The sequence below is a fragment of the Mesoplodon mirus genome (genome assembly GCF_964341445.2).
Source record: "Mesoplodon mirus genome assembly, chromosome: 8".
Lineage (NCBI taxonomy): Eukaryota > Metazoa > Chordata > Mammalia > Artiodactyla > Ziphiidae > Mesoplodon > Mesoplodon mirus.
In genome coordinates, this window is record NC_138984.1 from 14,029,757 (window position 1) to 14,047,798 (window position 18,042).

Consider the following 18,042-nt stretch of genomic DNA (forward strand, 5'->3'; position numbering starts at 1 on the left):
ATGTATTGTTTTTCACAGTGCATCTCACAGTAGTTTCATGCTGAAGGTTCTTCTGATGTTTTGCCTCTTTCATGATCTGTACTCAGCTTAAAGGCTGGCTGTTAGAAGGTTCAAGATGACTCATTCAGATGTCTGGCAGTTAGTGTGGCTGTCTGCTAGAGTGTGTTACTTCTCCTCCCTGTGGTCCCTCATCCTCCAACCAGATAGAACTGCTTCCCTATCTGGTGGTCTCAGGGCCATATTCTGAGGGAACAAGGAGGCAGCTGCAAGGTCCCTTGAGATTTAGGCCTCAGAACTCTCACAGTGTCACTTCTGTCATGTTCTATTGGTCAAAGCAAGTCACAAAGCCAGCCCAGGATAAAGGGGAGGGGAAATCCACTTCACCTCTTGATGAAAGAAGCTGCAGAATCTTGAGGCAAGATTTTTCAGTTTACCACAGAATCTATCATTTCAGCCCTCTGCTTTGTCACAATCAGAAATTATCTTTACACTCTACTAGGTTGCTGAATGAGAGCTACCTGATGGAATTCGCAATGATTCCAAGTTTGAGTAGAGGCAGCCTGCAATAGTTGGATGATCAGTGAAAAATAATGAGCTCATGGTAGGGTTGGGGCTGAAATTTATAATGAACATCACAGGAACTTGCAATGATTTCTGGGAAACTAAGTATAAATCTTAGAAAATTGCTTTGTCTAAAATGGGAACACTCAACACTGATGAACAAAAATCCTTTCAAGAACTTTCTGATAAAATTAGTTATTATCATTAATACTTTTTTATAATTATCTCTTTTTACATTATTGGCTGTGATGAGTCTCTTACTTTAATAAGCGAATTCTTCATTACTTAAGAGAAAAAACACAGACTCTGGATAATAATACCATGTTTATTTTTATGAGTAAGCCTAAATCCCTCTCTTTAGAAAATGGATACACACAGCTGTCTGCTGTGAAGTTCCCTTCAAAAGCATAATGCTGTTTCGTGGGGTTTTGCCAGGTTATATTTGTTTTGCCTTTGAGCAAGATAAGCTCTACACATGCTCACAAAATTCAGTACACCCAGTTGTTTATATGGTGCCCTCTTGGAACAATCCTGTGCGATGCCTCTAATCCCAAATCAGAACAGACAATATAACATCTCTGATTATTGATTTCTTAAATATAGTAAAAACAGTAAAATACTAATAATTCCCAATAAGTTACTTGATTCAAACCTCTTGAGAAACCAACTAGATGACTTTGTTGAATGACTCCAACCTTATAGATCATGGAATTAACCCTAAATATACAAAGAAGCAGGGAGATTTGAGAAAAGTATCTCTAAGCTAGGGCTTTTATCTAAGAGGAGTCTTATTTTAAATCAGTATTTCTCAAATTTTAGCCTGCATAAGAATAACCTGGGAACCTTGTTAAAACACAGATTCCCAGGCACCACCCTAGAGATTCTAATTCAGTAGGTCTCGGTGGAGCCTGAAGATTTGCATTTCTAACAAGCTTTCAGATGATGCTGATGCTCTGGTCCATGGACCACACCTTGAATAAGACTGTCCTAATCTACATCAGGTGTGAAAAGAGTCACAAAAGACAGTACACTTATTTTTCACCTTTGCTCAAAGATGCTACTCAAGCACTATGCAACATATCCCTCCAATACAATAACCTGTGAATCCTTTTTACTTGCTATGAAGGAACTTCACTAGTTATTGATAAAAGTAGATTCTTTTGAGATTTGGATTTTGTTATTTTTGTTGTTGTTGTTACAAGTAAACTTTTCACACAGTTCTAGAATGGCCTTTGGTGTTAAAAAAAAACCAAAATACCTAAAGAATAATGACAATGTATCAGATTGCCACTGAGGTAGATTGTTAAAGGTCAGAAATTCCTCCCATCTTACATTGCATCCTCTGCAGTGTGACTTTGCTGATTCTCCCATCCAAAATTGCATTCTATTTTTTCAACCTCTTGAACTTGAACTGGCCTCGTGACTTGCTTTAGCCAATAGAATGTGCTGAAAGACATTGCACAAACCCCTAAAACTCAAAAAGCCTTGCAGTTTCTGCATTTGCCTTTTTGGAAAACTGTCTTGAAATTGCCAAATGAGGAAGCAAGCCTAGTGGAGAATGAGAGCCCATGGAGGAGAACCGAGGTACCCCAGTCAACAGCCAGCAGCTGCCGGCTGTGTAAAAGAGGTCATCCTGGACTTTGAGCCCCATAGACCTCCAGCTGAATGCTCTTGCATGAATGAGCCCACATCAGACCAGTGGAGGACCTGCCCAGTCAACCCTTAGAAACGTGAGAAATAACAAATCATTGCTTTAAGTCACTAAATTTTGGGATATTTTGTTAAGCTGTAAGTGACTGGTACAGCTATCCTGCATATTTCAGTGAATCTGGGTAAGAAAAGATCCCGAGACTCTATAACTAGAACAAAAATAATAATGTAACTGCACCTGACAGTCGGCAATGCCTGCAGTGATAAGGCAGACTCCCTCAGATACAGAGAACAGACTAGTTGTTACCAGTGGGAAGCGGGGAGGAGCAACATGGGGGTGGGGAGTGGGAGGTACAAACTACTGGGTGTAAGGTAGGCTCATGGACACATTATACAACAGGGGGAATACAGCCAACATTTTGTAATAACTGTAAATGGCAAGTAACCTTTAAAACTTGTATAAAAATTAAAAAAAAAACTTTTAAAGGCAGAATCCACATCAAGGAGTAATGATGCAATGCATTAGTCATACTCATTCTCTGCCCAAAGAGAAGGTGCACTTATCTCCAAAAAAAAAAAAAAAAAGTCATTATTAATTATTCTGTGTCTGAGGGAGTAAAAAACGAAAACATAGTAAAGAAAAAGACCCTCTGCTTTTCCAGTTTCACCTTAAGCTTAGAAGGTATGAGCAAAGCTTGCTTAGAAGCACAGTACCTGATCGTGCGCAACAGAGAAGGGGAATTCCCCACCGCACTGTGAGGCAAAACACTGGCTGTGGTAGAAAAGAAGCAAATCTTTCCAGAGTATAACCACTCATAACATAGCATTTACTTTTTCAAGGGAAATGGGTAGGATTTGCCTTGAAGTAATATCTTTCTCCCTAGTCTCTCAATCAAAAGCCCTGAATACCTTATAATACTACCTTGCCTTTCTACAACCCTTTATAATTTTTTAACTTTCATTTTCAAGGGATTTACTTGAACCTGGTAAGTAAGACAGGAAACATCGTATAGTCCTTATTTAAAAAAAAAAAAGTTGAATCTTAAGTCCAGATTAAAATTTTCCCAACGTCTATTTGATAAACAAATGAACATCCTTTAGTTATTTAGTACTTGAATCACTCCAAGTCCTATAGATCATAGTGAGGTTGAGGGCCTCTGATTTCAGAAGGAAAATGAGTATTAAGTCATTTATAGCTCAGTCTCTTGTCCCATTTCCCCAGTTTCATATTCAGTGGGTCTGAGGTAAGACCCTGAATCTGCACTTTTAGCAAGTATCCCAAGTGATTCTTATGCAAGTGGTCAGTTTTTGGAAGACACTGCAGGAGTTTGAAAACGCAGTGTTGGAGTGACATGAATCCAGCTCCAGCCCTCCCCCGTCACTGGCTGTTTGACGTTGGGCAAGTTTTTCTCTCTGATAACTTATCTCAGAATCATCATCTATAAAATGGGGACCATAAGAGTACTGTATTAGTTTGCTAGGACTACTATAACAACATACCACAAACTAGATGGCTTAACAACAGAAATTTATTGTCTCACAATTCAGGCTACAAATTTGAAATCCAGGTGTTGGCAGGGTTGGTTCCTTCTGCGGGTTGTGAGGGAGAATCAGTTCCAGGCCTCTCTCCTAGTTTCTGCTGGTTTGCTGATAATCTTTGGCATTCCTTGGCTTATAGATCTCTGCCTTCATCTTCACACGGTGCTCTCCCTATGTGCATGTCTGTGCCCAAATTCCCCCTTTCATAAGGATACCAGTCATATTGGATTAAGGGCCTTCCCTAATCCAGTGTGACCTCATATTAACTAATTATATCTGCAAAGACCCTATTTCCAAATAAGGTCACATTCTGAGGTCCTACAGGTTAGGACTTCAACATTTGAATTTTTGAGTGACATGATTCAACCCATAAAGTATCCACCTCTCAAAGTTGCACTGAGATAAATGTGCATAGCACATTTAGCACAGTGTCTAGCATTTATAAGCCTCAATAAATGAGAGCTGTTAACTATTATTATACTCCACTGTCTTCCACAACACTGAGAGTGTGTATCCTTTCTACCTTTACTACAGATCGACATATAAATATAATGTAAACAAGAGCATTGGCCCTTTCAAAATGCTTTTTATATACTAGAAGAATAAATGATCTTGTGCTTTTTCTAGATTCTAGAAAATATAAAAAAGTACAACAATTATGCAAACCCTATTAATGCACTCAGGATCTGAAAGCTTCTGGGAAATGGGGAAACTGCCTTGGTGCTTTCTTCTGCTTTAAAGAAAAACTTATTTTTTTTTTTTTTTTTTTTTTTTTTTTTTTTTTTTTTTCTGTACGCGGGCCTCTCACTGCTGTGGCCTCTCCCGTTGCGGAGCACAGGCTCCGGACACACAGGCTCCGCGGCCATGGCTCGCGGGCCCAGCCGCTCCGCGGCATGTGGGATCTTCCGGGATCGGGGCACGAACCCGTGTCCCCTGCATCGGCAGGCGGACTCTCAACCACTGCGCCACCAGGGAAGCCCAAAACTTATTTTTTTAATGCTGCTTTTAATTATATTACTTAGGCCCCAGGATACTGAGTCTTTTCTAATCTTTTTCCTTTTCTATAAGGGTTTTCCAGTCATTTAGAGGTTTTATTTTCTTACTTATACCTCGACTAATAGAATTGTTAAATCCCTTGGAAATTAAAGTAATCTAAAGAGTTTATTGTTTAACCTGATAATTAAATCCCCCATGTTCTCTGGTAATGTGGTGCTCCTTACAAAGAGAAGATCCACCATTAAAGTGTGAGTAGACTTGGGTAAGAGCAATTCTCAGAATAACTGTGTCTACTCTCATTATCTCCCAGGAAATTATTCACTTTGTAGATAATCTGCTGAAAAGTTAAACTCTTATCAAAGAGAGCAGGTGAGGGTTAAAGTACTGGCTCTGCCATTAACCCTTTAGTGACTTTTTGTAAAAGTCTGAAAGTCCTCAAAATATGTCATTTCTTGGCTGGGATGGCAGGGACAGGTAACTATGTAATACACCCAAGTTTCCATGAAGTTATAAAAATTCCCAGCTACGGTGATCAGCATATGGTCAAAGTCCAACTTTTTGCAAGCCTCAAAGAAATATTCACTAAACTCCTTCAAAAGTATATTGGGGGCTTCCCTGGTGGCGCAGTGGTTGAGAGTCCACCTGCCGATGCAGGGGACACAGGTTCGTGCCCCGGTCCGGGAGGATCCCACATGCCGCGGAGCGGCTGGGCCTGTGAGCCATGGCCGCTGAGCCTGCGTGTCCGGAGCCTGTGCTCCGCAACGGGAGAGGCCACAACAGTGAGAGGCCCGCGTAACAGGAAAAAAAAAAAAAAAAAAAAAAGTATATTGGAGTCAATATCTAGTAAAATAAAGAAAATTGGGTATGATTTGCTCTTTATAATGTCTCCTTACATAGTCCCTCAGTCATAGACCTGATAATAACTTATAATCTTACCTCACCTTTGTAAGATCATTTATAGTTTTTAAAGTGCGTTCAAGGGATTGAATTTGATCCTGTGATGTAAGGTAAGGCACATTTCATTGACGTCTCTTTTAAAAACAGACTCTAAAGCCCATCACATCCTGCAGTCTTGTAGGAGACATCTATTTGTTTTAGCCAGGCCAACATCCAGCACCCCCCTGTAAGTCAGCCCCTGGCCTTCTTTCAGGGAACTATCCCTTTCCCAGCTCCTCTGCCATGTGATTGGATGAGCTGACCTCATTCCCTACCAACCTCCAGGCTCTAGAAATGAACATTTGATTCACATTAACCAATTGGAGCATTCCATTTTCCAGGTCACAATTACTGACTCAGGAATGGACCAGTGACATAAGTTTCAAAGAGAATTGGCTCTGGTCCCTTTATTAGAACTGTTGACAAAGATGAGCTGTTTTTTCAGAAGGTGATAAGCTTGCATGATGCCATCCTTGTCACTATAAGGGAGAACCTTCTTAAGAATTAAGCCAACATGAAGAAAAACAGAACCAGGAATTGAGGAAGACTTTATTAATGATGTTTTGTACCTGGATTTCACTGTGCCTGAAACACTACTGCTTGAGTTTTCAGATACGTGGGCAGATATATGTAAGCATTCTGTTTTTAAGCAATATTTCTGGGTTTTGTTACTAAAATAGTCCAAAGTCTCCACTATTTTGATTAACAACGAGATGTAACATTCCTGAGGACATCCATGGATAGGAAGCAGAGCCACTGAATTGTGATTTCCTTTTGAAATGATCTCCACTCTTGTGGGCACATGATGATTTAATGTAGGTGAAAGTGCAAAACAAATATGCTCAAAGAAATCGTGTGACCTTGTAATTCAGTTCATGTCTTTCCCTTTGTTCCTTCACAGTCTCAGGTCTGGTTTCCAGAAGCTCACGTTGAGATGAGGATTCATGTGCAAAGGGTTGATTTAGGATGTGGGAAACCTGGTAAGAGAACAGAGGAACCAGACAGGGAAGAGGAGGAAGCCCAGCCAGGAGCAATCCTTCAGAGTCCAGAGAGGGTGGCATCAGCCTGATCCTGCTGAAGAGCTCTAAAGGGTGAGCCACAGCTCAGCGTGGTCCCCATTTGAGGCAAGCAATTGGGGCTTTCCTACTCCTGCACCTGTCATTTGCTGGTACAGCCCCCAAGTAGTATAAATTCTACGCACAGGCAAAGGCATCCAATAACCCAAGGGCAGAGCTCTGAAAGAGCCATGGACTGTTGAGAAAAAAGCACAATGACAGAGGAGCAGATTCAAGACTGGTAAAAAGGATACAGAAATGTCTGGGCAGAGCCCCAGTATAATCTACTACATTCAACCCACTTTTCCACTGCTAGTGACCTCAGGCAGGTTTTTTCAATAGACTCTCTTTTTTTCTTTTTTTTTTAGGCAGGTTTTTTAATAAATTCATTCTTGAAAGACTATAGAGAAAGAATATTACCCAGGCTTTCAATCACTGTTCTTACTTTTCTGCAATCGGTTTAAAATCTAATTTTCATCACTACTAAAAAGACTATATTCCAAACTTACTAAAATTACAACTCTTGGTCGGGCTTCAAAAATTCAGTAGAATTATTACAGCTTAAAGGCAGATTCTTCCATTCCTAGCTCTTCTGGCTATTTAAGTCAGGAAATTTGAAAAGTTTGAAGTCCTTCAGATTCCTTGTCTTCGATTCACAAATGCTCTGGTGGCCTTCGAAGATTCACACCTAATCTATGAACAAAGAATCCTTTTACCCTCTATTCTCCCTCAGCCATCAATACTTCTGTAGATTTGAAAAAGCACCTATTTTAGATCATAATACATTGTGCAGTCATCATGTTTCAAAAAAAATGAGCATATTATAAATCTATAGTCCATGCCTGATAATACAGGTAGAATACATAAAATATATATGTATGTATATTTATACACACACAAACTCATTTTCTAGGAACATCAGATAAAAACTAAAGTCATGTAATTACCATGTTACATCTGTCTGTATCTATTGCCCATAATGTCTATTTATCAGTGCTTTGAAAAATCCACATTCAATGAGTTTTTATTTACTCAGTGATTTTTCTCACTTTTTTCTCAGCTCCCTCAAAGCATAGTATGTAAAAGATTGGCTGTATCTTTTTTTTAATTAGTTTCTGCTTTATAACAAAGTGAATCAGTCATACATATACATCTGTTCCCACATCCCTTCCCTCATGCATCTCCCTCCCTCCCACCCTCCCTATCCCACCCCTCCAGGCGGTCACAAAGCACCGAGATGATCTCCCTGTGCTCTGCGGCTGCTTCCCACTATCTATCTAGCTTACGTTTGGTAGTGTATATATGTCCATGCCTCTCTTTCGCTTTGTCACAGCTTACCCTCCCCCCCATATCCTCAAGTCCATTCTCAAGTAGGTCTGTGTCTTTATTCCCGTTTTACCCCTTGGTTCTTCATGACATTTTTTTTAATTCCATATATATGTGTTAGAATACGGTATTTGTCTTTCTCTTTCTGACTTACTTCATTCGGTATGACAGACTCTAGGTCTATCCATCTCATTACAAATAGCTCAGTTTCGTTTCTTTTTATGGCTGAGTAATATTCCATTGTATATATGTGCCACATCTTCTTTATCCATTCATCCGATGATGGACACTTAGGTTGTTTCCAGCTCCAGGCTATTGTGAATAGAGCTGCAATGAACATTTTGGTACATGTCTCTTTGTGAATTATGGTTTTCTCAGGGTATATGCCTAGTAGTGGGATTGCTGGGTCATATGGTAGTTCTATTTGTAGTTTTTTAAGGAACCTCCATACTGTTCTCCATAGTGGCTGTACCAACTCACATTCCCACCAGCAGTGCAAGAGTGTTCCCTTTTCTCCACACCCTCTCCAGCATTTACTGTTTCTAGATTTCTTGTTGATGGCCATTCTGACTGGTGTGAGATGATATCTCATTGTAGTTTTGATTTGCATTTCTCTAATGATTAATGATGTTGAGCATTCTTTCATGTGTTTGTTGGCAGTCTGTATATCTTCTTTGGAGAAATGCCTATTGAAGTCTTCTGCCCATTTTTGGATTGGCTTGTTTGTTTTTTTGCTATTGAGCTACATGAGCTGTTTATAAATTTTGGAGATTAATCCTTTGTCAGTTGCTTCATTTGCAAATATTTTCTCCCCTTCTGAGGGTTGTCTTTTGGTCTTGTTTATGGTTTCCTTTGCTGTGCAAAAGCTTTTAAGTTTCATTAGGTCCCATTTGTTTATCTTGGTTTTTATTTCCATTTCTCTAGGAGGTGGGTCCAAAAGGATCTTGCTGTGATTTATGTCATAGAGTGTTCTGCCTATGTTTTCCTCTAAGACTTTGATAGTTTCTGGCCTTACATTTAGGTCTTTAATCCATTTTGAGTTTATTTTTGTGTATGGTGTTAGGGAATGATCTAATCTCATACTTTTACATGTCCCTGTCCAGTTTTCCCAGCACCACTTATTGAAGAGGCTGTCCTTTCTCCACTGTACATTCCTGCCTCCTTTATCAAAGATAAGTTGACCATATGTGCGTGGGTTTATCTCTGGGCTTTCTATCCTGTTCCATTGATCTATCTTTCTGTTTTTGTGCCAGTACCACACTATCTTGATTACTGTAGCTTTGTAGTATAGTCTGAAGTCAGGAAGCCTGATTTCTCCACCTCTGTTTTTCGTTCTCAAGATTGCTTTGGCTATTCGGGGTCTTTGTTTTTCCAAACAAATTTTGAAATTTTTTGTTCTAGTTCTGTGAAAAATGCCAGTGGTAGTTTGATAGGGATTGCATTGAATCTGTAGATTGCTTTGGGTAGTATACTCATTTTCACAATATTGATTCTTCCAATCCAGGAGCATGGTATATCTCTCCATCTATTTGTGTCATTTTTAATTTCTTTCATCAGTGTCTTATAATTTTCTGCATACAGGTCTTTTGTCTCCTTAGGTAGGTTTATTCCTAGATATTTTATTCTTTTTGTTTCCACGGTAAATGGGAGTGTTTTCTTGATTTCACTCTCAGATTTTTCATCATTAGTGTACAGGAATGCCAGAGATTTCTGTGCATTAATTTTGTATCCTGCTATTTTACCAGATTCATTGATTAGCTCTAGTAGTTTTCTGGTAGCATCTTTAGGATTCTCTATGTATAGTATCATGTCATCTGCAAACAGTGACAGCTTTACATCTTCTTTTCTAATTTGGATTCCTTTTATTTCCTTTTCTTCTCTGATTGCTGTGGCTAAAACTTCCAAAACTAGGTTGAATAAGAGTGGTGACAGTGGGCAGCCTTGTCTTGTTCCTGATCTTAGTGGAAATGGTTTCAGTTTTTCACCATTGAGGACGATGTTGGCTGTGGGTTTGTCATATATGGCCTTTATTATGTTGAGGAAAGTTCCCTCTATGCCTACTTTCTGCACGGTTTTTATCATAAATCGGTGTTGAATTTTGTCAAAAGCTTTCTCTGCATCTATTGAGATGATCATATGGTTTTTCTCCTTCAATTTGTTAATATGGTGTATCACACTGATTGATTTGCGTATATTAAGGAATCCTTGCATTCCTGGAACAAACCCCACTTGATCATGGTGTATGATCCTTTTAATGTGCTGTTGGATTCTGTTTGCTAGTATTTTGTTGAGGATTTTTGCATCTTGTTCATCAGTGATACTGGCCTGTAGTTTTCTTTCTTTGTGACATCCTTGCCTGGTTTTGGTATCAAGGTGATGGTGGCCTCGTAGAATGAGTTTGGGAGTGTTCCTTCCTCTGAAATTGTTTGTAAGAGTTTGAGAATGATGGGTGTTAGCTCTTCTCTAAATGTTTGATAGAATTCACCTGTGAAGCCATCTGGTCCTGGGCTTTTGTTTGTTGGAAGATTTTTAATCACAGTTTCAATTTCAGTGCTTGTGATTGGTCTATTCATATTTTCTATTTCTTCCTGATTCAGTCTTGGCAGGTTGTGCATTTCTAAGAATTTGTCCATTTCTTCCAGGTTGTCCATTTTTTTGGCATAGAGTTGCTTGTAGTAATCTCTCATGATCTTTTGTATTTCTGCAGTGTCAGTTGTTACTTCTCCTTTTTCATTTCTAATTCTATTGATTTGAGTCTTCTCCCTTTTTTTCTTGATGAGTCTGGCTAATGGTTTGTCAATTTTGTTTATCTTCTCAAAGAACCAGCTTTTAGTTTTATTGATCTTTGCTATCGTTTCCTTCATTTCTTTTTCATTTATTTCTGATCTGATCTTTATGATTTCTTTCCTTCTGCTAACTTTGGGGGTTTTTTGTTCTTCTTTCTCTAATTGCTTTAGGTGCAGGGTCAGGTTGTTTGCTCGAGATGTTTCCTGTTTCTTAAGGTGGGATTGTATTGCTATAAACTTCCCCCTTAGAACTGCTTTTGCTGCGTCCCATAGGTTTTGGGTCGTCGTGTCTCCATTGTCATTTGTTTCTAGGTATTTTTTTTATTTCCTCTTTGATTTCTCCAGTGATCACTTCGTTATTGAGTAGTGTATTGTTTAGCCTCCATGTGTTTGTATTTTTTACAGATCTTTTCCTGTAATTGATATCTAGTCTCATAGCATTGTGGTCGGAAAAGATACTTGATACAATTTCAATTTTCTTAAATTTACCAAGGCTTGATTTGTGACCCAAGATATGATCTATCCTGGAGAATGTTCCATGAGCACTTGAGAAAAATGTGTATTCTGTTGTTTTTGGATGGAATGTCCTATAAATATCAATTAAGTCCATCTTGTTTAATGTATCATTTAAAGCTTGTGTTTCCTTATTTATTTTCATTTTGGATGATCTGTCCATTGGTGAAAGTGGGGTGTTAAAGTCCCCTACTATGAGTGTGTTACTGTCGATTTCCCCTTTTATGGCTGTTAGTATTTGCCTTATGTATTGAGGTGCTCCTATGATGGGTGCATGAATATTTACAATTGTTATATCTTCTTCTTGGATCGATCCCTTTATCATTATGTAGTGTCCTTCTTTGTCTCTTCTAATAGTCTTTATTTTAAAGTCTATTTTGTGTGATATGAGAATTGCTACTCCAGCTTTCTTTTGATTTCCATTTGCATGGAATATCTTTTTGCATCCCCTTACTTTCAATCTGTATGTGTCTCTAGGTCTGAAGTGGGTCTCTTGTAGACAGCATATATATGGGTCTTGTTTTTGTATCCATTCAGCCAATCTGTGTCTTTTGGTGGGAGCATTTAGTCCATTTACATTTAAGGTAATTATTGATATGTATGTTCCTATTCCCATTTCCTTAATTGCTTTGGGTTCGTTATTGTAGGTCTTTTCCTTCTGTTGTGTTTCTTGCCTAGAGAAGTTCCTTTAGCATTTGTTGTAAAGCTGGTTTGGTGGTGCTGAACTCTCTCAGCTTTTGCTTGTCTGTAAACATTTTAATTTCTCCATCAAGTCTGAATGAGATCCTTGCTGGGTAGAGTAATCTTGGTTGCAGGTTTCTCTCCTTCATCACTTTAAATATGTCCTGCCACTCCCTTCTAGCTTGTAGAGTCTCTGCTGAGAGATCAGCTGTTAACCTGATGGGGATTCTCTTGTGTGTTATTTGTTTTTTTTTTCTCTTGCTGCTTTTAATATGATTTCTTTGTGTTTAATTTTTGACAGTTTGATTAATATGTGTCTTGGCGTACTTCTCCTTGGATTATTCTGTATGGGACTCTCTGTGCCTCCTGGATTTGATTAACTATTTCCTTTCCCATATTAGGGAAGTTTTCAACTATAATCTCTTCAAATATTTTCTCAGTCCCTTTCTTTTTCTCTTCTTCTTCTGGAACCCCTATAATTCGAATGTTGGTGCATTTAATGTTGTCCCAGAGGTCTCTGTGACTGTCCTCTGTTCTTTTCATTCTTTTTTCTTTATTTTGCTCTGCAGCAGTTATTTCCACTATTTTATCTTCCACCTCACTTATCCATTCTTCTGCCTCAGTTATTCTGCTATTGATCCCATCTAGAGTATTTTTCATTTCATTTATTGTGTTTTTAATCAACGCTTGATTCATCTTTAGTTCTTCTAGGTCCTTGTTTACTGTTTCTTGCATTTTGTCTATTCTATTTCCAAGATTTTGGATCATCTTTACTATCATTATTCTGAATTCTTTTTCAGGTAGACTGCCTGTTACCTCTTCATTTGTTAGGTCTGGTAGATTTTTATCTTGCTCCTTCACCTGCTGTGTGTTTTTCTGTCTTCTCATTTTGCTTATCTTACTGTGTTGGGGTCTCCTTTTTGCAGGCTGCAGATTCGTAGTTCCCGTTGTTTTTGGTGTCTGTCCCCAGTGGCTAAGGTTGTTTCAGTGGGTTGTGTAGGCTTCCTGGTGGTGGGGACTAGTGCCTGTGTTCTGGTGGTTGAGGCTGGATCTTGTCTTTCTGGTGGACAGGTCCACGTCTGGTGGTGTGTTTTGGGGTGCCTGTGGCCTTATTATGTTTTTAGGCAGCCTCTCTGTTAATGGGTGGGGTTGTGTTCCTGCCTTGCTAGTTGCTTGGCATAGGGTGACCAGCACTGTAGTTTGCTTGTCGTTGACTGAAGCTGGGTGCTGGTGTTGAGATGGAGATCTCTGGGAGATTTTCGCTGCTTGATATTATGTGGAGCTGGGAGGTCTCTTATGGACCCGTGTCCTGAAGTTGGCTCTCCCACTTCAGAGGCACAGCACTGACTCCTGGCTGCAGCCCCAAGAGCCTTTCATCTACCTGGCTCAGAATAAAAGGGAGAAAAAGTAGAAAGAAAGAATTAGTAGAAGAAAGAAAGAGAGAGAGAAAGAAAGGAAGGAAGGAAGGAGGGAGGGAGGAATGAAAGAAAAAGGAAGAGTGAATGGAAGAAGGGAGGGAGGAAGGGAGGAAGGAAAGAAAAAGAAAGTGAAAGGAAGAAGGGTGGGAGGGAGGGAGGAAGGAAAGAAAGACAGGAGGGAGGGAGGGAGGAAGGAAAGAAAAAGAAAGAGTGAAAGGAAGAAGGGAGCGAGGGAGGGAGGAAGGAAAGAAAGAGAGAAAGAAGGAAAGGAGGGGTGGAGGGCGGGAGGGAGGAAGGGAAGGTAGGAAAAAAAGAAAGAGCAGGTAAAGTAAAATAGAATAAAGTATGAAATATAGTAGCGTTATTAAAATTAAAAAGTAATTATTGAAAAAAAAACGGACAGCTAGAACCCTGGGACATATGGTGGAAGCAAAGCTATACAGAGAGAATCTTATACAGAAGAATACACATACACATTCACAAAAAGAGAGCAGGGGGAAAAATCAAAAATCTTGCTCTCCAAATCCACCTCCTTACTTTGGGATAATTCGTTGTAAAAAGAGGAAAAGGGCGAGAAGTCTGAAATCTTGCTCTCTAAGTCCACCTCCTTACTTTGGGATAATTCGTTGTAAAAAGAGGAAAAGGGGGGAAAGTCTTAAATCTTGTCCTCAAAGTCCACTTCCGCAATTTGGGATGATTCGCTGTCCATTCATGCACTCCACAGACGCAGGGCACATCAAGTGGACAGTGGAGCTTTAATCCGCTGCCTCCGAGGCTGCACAGAGAGATTTCCCTGTCTCTTTTCTGCTCTCACAGCTCCCGGGTCTCAGCCTTGGACCTGGCCCCGCCTCTGCGCGTAGGTCACCGGAGGGCGTCCGTTCTTCGCTCAGACAGGACGGGTTTAAAGGAGCCGCTGATTCGGGGGCTCTGGCTCACTCAGGCAGAGGGGAGGGAGGGGCACGCAGTGTGGGGCGGGCCTGCGGTGGCAGAGGCCGGCGTGACGTTGCACCAGACCGAGGCGCTCCGTGCGCTTTCCCGGGAAAGCAGTCCCCGGGTCCCGGGACCCCGGCAGTGGCGGGGTGCACAGGCCCCCCGGAAGGCGGCGTGGACAGTGACCTGCGCTCGCACTCAGGCCCCGCGGCGGCGGCAGCAGCAGCCCCAGCGTCCCAAGCCCGTCTCTGGGGTCCGCGCCTTTAGCCGTGGCTCACGCCCGTCTCCGGTGCTTCCCCAAGCAGCCCTCTTAATGCCCTCTCCTCGCGCACCAGGAAACAAAAGGGAAGAAAATGCCTCTTGCCTCTTCGACAGCTCCAGACCCTTTCCCCGGACTCCCTCCGGGCTAGCCGTGGTGCACTAATCCCTTCAGGCTCTCTTCCTGCCGCCAGCCCCAGTCCTCTCCCTGCGCTCCAGTCCTCTCCCTGCGCTCCGACTGAAAGCCGATACCCGAGCCTCAGCTCCCAGCCCCGCCCGCCCCGGCAGCCGAGCAGACAAGCCTCTCGGGCTGGTGTGTGCCTGAGGGCACCGATCCTCTGTGCCGGAATCTCTCCGCTTTGCCCTCCACACCCCTGTTGCTGTGCTCTCCTCCGCTACTCCGAAGCTTTCCCCCTCCACCACCCGCAGTCTCCGCCCGCGAAGGGGATTCGTAGTGTGTGGAAACCTTTCCTCCTTCACGGCTCCCTCCCACTGGTGCAGGTCCCGTCCCTATTCTTTTGTCTCTGCTTTTTCTTTTTTCTTTTGTCCTACCCAGGTATGTGGGGAGTTTCTTGCCTTTTGGGGGGTCTGAGGTCTTCTGTCAGCGTTCAGTAGGTGTTCTATAGGAGTTGTTCCACGTGTAGATGAATTTCTGATGTATCTGTGGGGAGGAAGGTGATCTCCGCGTCTTACTCTTCCGCCATCTTCCTCCCGGCTCCTTGGCTGTATCTTGATTTACCAAAAATTGTTCTAATATCAACATATATTCCAGCCACTGAATACCTAAGAGATTTTCCACCTTCTTTAAATATGTTACAGAATCTATGAATCATTTTACTACCAAGTTATAAAACTCTGAAAATATGAGGGAGCTGATGAAAATGCTAAGATTCCTCAGAGGATCTCTGACCATATAAGGGACCGTTTTCCTCTCTTTTGCCCAAGAACATATTCTTTGCCCTTTAGTTGAGTCAGGTTTCGATCATTATACTCTACTGCAGAAAGAGCTGGGTACAACCATGGGGGTTGGAATAAGGAGAGAGAAAGGAGAGAAATTCATAGGTCTTCTTTTGAAAAGCTTTTCTCTTGGTAAATCTTGCTTGAATGAAAGAGGGTAAGTAGACATTGTTGATCTCTGATTCCTGAAAGTGGAGAAAGAAAGACATTTGCAGAGGTGGGGAGTAGGTATCAAACTAGTCTCATTTGTCATTTATTATTCTTTTGCTGAGTGCTTAAGCACTGGTACTCATGGAATACTGAAGTTAAGGTCTGAGGAGCCTCACGTTGCCAACAGGAATAAACTCTTTATTCGAAAACAACTCATAGTCAGCTCACCATCTGTTGCAAAACTTACAGAGGATTTTTGAGGGGATCCCCTTCCAGAAAAAAGAAAATCATGTTATTCCCCAAATACACCATTTTTCTCCTCCTTACTTTCCCTCTTGCGTACACGCTCACAATTCTTTAAGTCAGTGTCATGGTATTATTAAAAAACAGATCTGCTGCCACAACACTTCAGCTTCAGATTAATCAGTGGTCATTCCTCCTTTACTGAGACCAAAAAAAAAAAAAAAGTTTTAATAAAAAAAGTTGGTACTCCAGGAAACATTCATGCCAGTTCTCCTCACTTCCTTGCAAAAGTCACAGTTTCCCAGACTTCCTGGTTCCTTTAATCCTCACTAACTGCTCCTTCTTAGCCCCCTACCCCAGCCCAGTACCAGGGAGCAAACACCAACAGGCTCTTTTTTTTTTTTTTTTTTTTTTGTACGCGGGCCTCTCACTGTTGTGGCCTCTCTCGTTGCGGGGCACAGGCTCCGGATGCGCAGGCTCAGCGGCCATGGCTCACGGGCCCACCTGCTCTGTGGCACGTGGGATCTTCCCGGACCAGGGCACGAACCCGTGTCCCCTGCATCGGCAGGCGGACTCTCAACCAGCGCGCCACCAGGGAAGCCCCACCAACAGGCTCTTCAGCACTCAGGAGAAATTTTAAATATTTTGATCATTTCTCTGTTTTTTCCAAAAATAAATAAAATAAAAGTATATATACTTATACAGCCATATATACATATATCTCCCTGCTTGCTGGCCAGAGACAGATGTCACTGGATTTACATGCTTTATTGGTGCGACCCACACGGTGACTGGCAGTTCGCGAGTGCAGGGTAGGATCTGGGGAGCTGTTCTGAGCACGGTGCTGAAATGATTAACCCATCACGGAGGGGTCGGCGTTCATCCCTCAGATTCGAGGGGCATTACAACCTGCTCCTCAGCCCAAAACAGTCAGATTGCTCTGTGAGCATCCTCTAAAGCCACATCCACGAGGAAAAATTTGCCAGCCAAACTGGGACAGAATGAAAACCTCAGGAAAAATCACATTTAATTGACTCCTGGGTTTAAGGCCACAAGCAGGGAGCTCAAGCTCTATCAGACTTCAGGGTCAGACCCTAGTCTGTCCTATGAGATAAATGTCTTTGTGACGTACATTGTCTGAATTGATGCAGATGCTTCTCTCCATTGTAATAGAGTAGTACTTTACTCATAAGAACATACTTAATTGCTGTTATTGAGCTCAGAACCTTAACGATTCTTCCAAGAGTAAAGCATATACGATAAAATTAAAGGTATTTTAAAATTTGGAGGATGCACATTTATGACCGCCTGCATTTTTACCTTAAATCATTGTTTGATTGGCCAATGAATATCACATATGCTACCTAGGTTAGTTGAGTTAGTTTTAGAGAAAAAATAATGTCCAGTATGTTACATGAAAGGTATCATGTGTGTGTGTGTGTGTGTGTGTGTGTGTGTGTGTGTTTATTTGCTTCTTGGGCTCAATTTATCACGTGTCCCAGTCCTTTTACAAGTACTAAATACTAAATCTATAACTATTATCTGTTCTTTTCTAAAAGCAACCACATCAAAACTCAACCCATTATACTTCTTGTAATTTCAAATGCTTAACAAACGCTAAGTGATTTCATCACCAAAAGTTAGTGAATACAAATTTCAGGTTAATAATCATTCCATCCAACATTCTTTAAGATCAATAGAGACAATTGCAGGTTCTTCTTGAGTAATACTTTCCTTTATTTCCATGGACTTATAAGGAATGTAATGGGGAAAAATATTTGTCAATATGCTATTTAAGTTGGAATAATATTTAGTCCCCTAAAACTAAGCAAGTCAGATCCTTGATACAAAAAGTACTTCTTTGGGCTTCCCTGGTGGCGCAGTGGTTGGGAGTCCACCTGCCGATGCAGGGGACACGGGTTCGTGCCCCAGTCTGGGAAGATCCCACAGGCCGCAGAGCGGCTGGGCCCGTGAGCCATGGCCGCTGAGCCTGCACGTCCAGAGCCTGTGCTCCTCAACGGGAGAGCCCACAACCGTGAGAGG